The sequence below is a fragment of the Heptranchias perlo genome, unplaced genomic scaffold (genome assembly GCF_035084215.1).
Source record: "Heptranchias perlo isolate sHepPer1 unplaced genomic scaffold, sHepPer1.hap1 HAP1_SCAFFOLD_55, whole genome shotgun sequence".
Taxonomy (NCBI): domain Eukaryota; kingdom Metazoa; phylum Chordata; class Chondrichthyes; order Hexanchiformes; family Hexanchidae; genus Heptranchias; species Heptranchias perlo.
Genome location: NW_027139570.1, coordinates 3,991,754 through 3,997,405, shown reverse-complemented (window position 1 = coordinate 3,997,405; position 5,652 = coordinate 3,991,754).

Here is a 5,652-nt window from a genome sequence, read left to right as displayed (position 1 = left end):
CAACACATTCTCAACACATTCTCAACATAGTCTGTACACATTCTCAACACATTCTCAACATAGTCTGTACACATTCTCAACACATTCTCAACACATTCTCAACATAGTCTGTACACATTCTCAACACATTCTCAACATAGTCTGTACACATTCTCAACACATTCTCAACAGAGTCTGTACACATTCTCAACACATTCTCAACACATTCTCAACATAGTCTGTACACATTCTCAACACATTCTCAACACATTCTCAACATAGTCTGTATACATTCTCAACACATTCTCAACATAGTCTGTACACATTCTCAACACATTCTCAACACATTCTCAACATAGTCTGTACACATTCTCAACACATTCTCAACATAGTCTGCACACATTCTGAACACATTCTCAATACATTCTCAACACAGTCTGTACACATTCTCAACACATTCTCAACATAGTCTGTACACATTCTCAACACATTCTCAACACATTCTCAACATAGTCTTTACACATTCTCAACACATTCTCAATACATTCTCAACATAGTCTGTACACATTCTCAACACATTCTCAACATAGTATGAACACATTCTCAACACATTCTCAACACATTCTCAACATAGTCTGTACACATTCTCAACACATTCTCAACATAGTCTGTACACATTCTCAACACATTCTCAACACATTCTCAACATAGTCTGTACACATTCTTAACACATTCTCAACACATTCTCAACATAGACTGTACACATTCTCAACACAGACTGTACACATTCTCAACACATTCTCATCATAGTCTGTACACATTCCCAACACATTCTCAACATAGTCTGTACACATTCTCAACACATTCTCAACACATTCTCAACATAGTCTGTACACATTCTCAACACATTCTCAACATAGTCTGTACACATGCTCAACACATTCTCAACACATTCTCAACATAGTCTGTACACATTCTCAACACATTCTCAACATAGTCTGTACACATTCTCAACACATTCTCAACACATTCCCAACATAGTCTGTACACATTCTCAACACATTCTCAATACATTCTCAACATAGTCTGTACACATTCTCAACACATTCTCAACATAGTCTGTACACATTCTCAACACATTCTCAACACATTCTCAACATAGTCTGTACACATTCTCAACACATTCTCAACATAGTCTGTACACATTCTCAACACGTTCTCAACACATTCTCAACATAGTCTGTACACATTCTTAACACATTCTCAACACATTCTCAACATAGACTGTACACATTCTCAACACATTCTCAACATAGTCTGTACACATTCCCAACACATTCTCAACATTGTCTGTACACATTCTCAACACATTCTCAACACATTCTCAACATAGTCTGTACACATTCTCAACACATTCTCAACATAGTCTGTACACATTCTCAACACATTCTCAACACATTCTCAACATAGTCTGTACACATTCTCAACACATTCTCAACATAGTCTGTACACATTCTCAACACATTCTCAACACATTCTCAACATAGTCTGTACACATTCTCAACACATTCTCAATACATTCTCAACATAGTCTGTACACATTCTCAACACATTCTCAACACATTCTCAACATAGTCTGTACATATTCTCAACACATTCTCAATACATTCTCAAAATAGTCTGTACACATTCTCAACACATTCTCAACATAGTCTGTACACATTCTCAACACATTCTCAATACATTCTCAACATAGTCTGTATACATTCTCAATACATTCTCAACATAGACTGTACACATTCTCAACACATTCTCAACACATTCTGAACATAGTCTGTACACAATCTCAACACATTCTCAACATAGTCTGTACACATTCTCAACACATTCTCAACACATTCTCAACATGGTCTGTACACATTCTCAACACATTCTCAACATAGTCTGTACACATTCTCAACTCATTCTAAACACATTCTCAACATAGTCTGTACACATTCTCAACACATTCTCAACACATTCTCAACATAGTCTGTACACATTCTCAACACATTCTCAACATAGTCTGTACACATTCTCAACACATTCTCAACACATTCTCAACATAGTCTGTACACATTCTCAACACATTCTCATCATAGTCTGTACACATTCTCAACACATTCTCAACACATTCTGAACATAGTCTGTACACATTCTCAACACATTCTCAATACATTCTCAACATAGTCTGTACACATTCTCAACACATTCTCAACACATTCTCAACATAGTCTGTACACATTCTCAACACATTCTCAATACATTCTCAACATAGTCTGTACACATTCTCAACACATTCTCAACATAGTGTGTAAACATTCTCAACACATTCTCAATACATTCTCAACATAGTCTGGACACATTCTCAACACATTCTCAATACATTATCAACATAGTGTGTAAACATTCTCAACACATTCTCAATACATTCTCAATATAGTCTGTACACATTCTCAACACATTCTCAATACATTCTCAACATAGTCTGTACGCATTCTCAACACATTCTCAACACATTCTCAACATAGTCTGTACACATTCTCAACACATTCTCAACATAGTCTGTACACAATCTCAACACATTCTCAACATAGTCTGTACACATTCTCAACACATTCTCAACACATTCTCAACATGGTCTGTACACATTCTCAACACATTCTCAACATAGTCTGTACACATTCTCAACACATTCTAAACACATTCTCAACATAGTCTGTACACATTCTCAACACATTCTCAACATAGTCTGTACGCATTCTCAACACATTCTCAACATAGTCTGTACACATTCTCAACACATTCTCAACATAGTCTGTACACATTCTCAACACATTCTCAACATAGTCTGTACACATTCTCAACACATTCTCAACACATTCTGAACATAGTCTGTACACATTCTCAACACATTCTCAATACATTCTCAACATAGTCTGTACACATTCTCAACACATTCTCAACACATTCTCAACATAGTCTGTACACATTCTCAACACATTCTCAACATAGTCTGTACACATTCTCAACACATTCTCAACACATTCTCAACATAGTCTGTACACATTCTCAACACATTCTCAACATAGTCTGTACACATTCTCAACACATTCTCAACAGAGTCTGTACACATTCTCAACACATTCTCAACACATTCTCAACATAGTCTGTACACATTCTCAACACATTCTCAACACATTCTCAACATAGTCTGTATACATTCTCAACACATTCTCAACATAGTCTGTACACATTCTCAACACATTCTCAACACATTCTCAACATAGTCTGTACACATTCTCAACACATTCTCAACATAGTCTGCACACATTCTCAACACATTCTCAATACATTCTCAACACAGTCTGTACACATTCTCAACACATTCTCAACATAGTCTGTACACATTCTCAACACATTCTCAACACATTCTCAACATAGTCTTTACACATTCTCAACACATTCTCAATACATTCTCAACATAGTCTGTACACATTCTCAACACATTCTCAACATAGTATGAACACATTCTCAACACATTCTCAACACATTCTCAACATAGTCTGTACACATTCTCAACACATTCTCAACATAGTCTGTACACATTCTCAACACATTCTCAACACATTCTCAACATAGTCTGTACACATTCTTAACACATTCTCAACACATTCTCAACATAGACTGTACACATTCTCAACACAGACTGTACACATTCTCAACACATTCTCATCATAGTCTGTACACATTCCCAACACATTCTCAACATAGTCTGTACACATTCTCAACACATTCTCAACACATTCTCAACATAGTCTGTACACATTCTCAACACATTCTCAACATAGTCTGTACACATGCTCAACACATTCTCAACACATTCTCAACATAGTCTGTACACATTCTCAACACATTCTCAACATAGTCTGTACACATTCTCAACACATTCTCAACACATTCCCAACATAGTCTGTACACATTCTCAACACATTCTCAATACATTCTCAACATAGTCTGTACACATTCTCAACACATTCTCAACATAGTCTGTACACATTCTCAACACATTCTCAACACATTCTCAACATAGTCTGTACACATTCTCAACACATTCTCAACATAGTCTGTACACATTCTCAACACGTTCTCAACACATTCTCAACATAGTCTGTACACATTCTTAACACATTCTCAACACATTCTCAACATAGACTGTACACATTCTCAACACATTCTCAACATAGTCTGTACACATTCCCAACACATTCTCAACATTGTCTGTACACATTCTCAACACATTCTCAACACATTCTCAACATAGTCTGTACACATTCTCAACACATTCTCAACATAGTCTGTACACATTCTCAACACATTCTCAACACATTCTCAACATAGTCTGTACACATTCTCAACACATTCTCAACATAGTCTGTACACATTCTCAACACATTCTCAACACATTCTCAACATAGTCTGTACACATTCTCAACACATTCTCAATACATTCTCAACATAGTCTGTACACATTCTCAACACATTCTCAACACATTCTCAACATAGTCTGTACATATTCTCAACACATTCTCAATACATTCTCAAAATAGTCTGTACACATTCTCAACACATTCTCAACATAGTCTGTACACATTCTCAACACATTCTCAATACATTCTCAACATAGTCTGTATACATTCTCAATACATTCTCAACATAGACTGTACACATTCTCAACACATTCTCAACACATTCTGAACATAGTCTGTACACAATCTCAACACATTCTCAACATAGTCTGTACACATTCTCAACACATTCTCAACACATTCTCAACATGGTCTGTACACATTCTCAACACATTCTCAACATAGTCTGTACACATTCTCAACTCATTCTAAACACATTCTCAACATAGTCTGTACACATTCTCAACACATTCTCAACACATTCTCAACATAGTCTGTACACATTCTCAACACATTCTCAACATAGTCTGTACACATTCTCAACACATTCTCAACACATTCTCAACATAGTCTGTACACATTCTCAACACATTCTCATCATAGTCTGTACACATTCTCAACACATTCTCAACACATTCTGAACATAGTCTGTACACATTCTCAACACATTCTCAATACATTCTCAACATAGTCTGTACACATTCTCAACACATTCTCAACACATTCTCAACATAGTCTGTACACATTCTCAACACATTCTCAACATAGTCTGTACACATTCTCAACACATTCTCAACATAGTCTGTACACATTCTCAACACATTCTGAACACATTCTCAACATAGTCTGTACACATTCTCAACACATTCTCAACATAGTCTGTACACATTCTCAACACATTCTCAACACATTCTCAACATAGTCTGTACACATTCTCAACACATTCTCAACATAGTGTGTACACATGCTCAACACATTCTCAACACATCCTCAACATAGTCTGTACACATTCTCAAAACATTCTCAACATAGTCTGTACACATTCTCAACACATTCTCAATACATTCTCAACATAGTCTGTACGCATTCGCAACACATTCTCAATACATTCTCAACATAGTCTGTACACATTCTCAACACATTCTCAATACATTCTCAACATAGT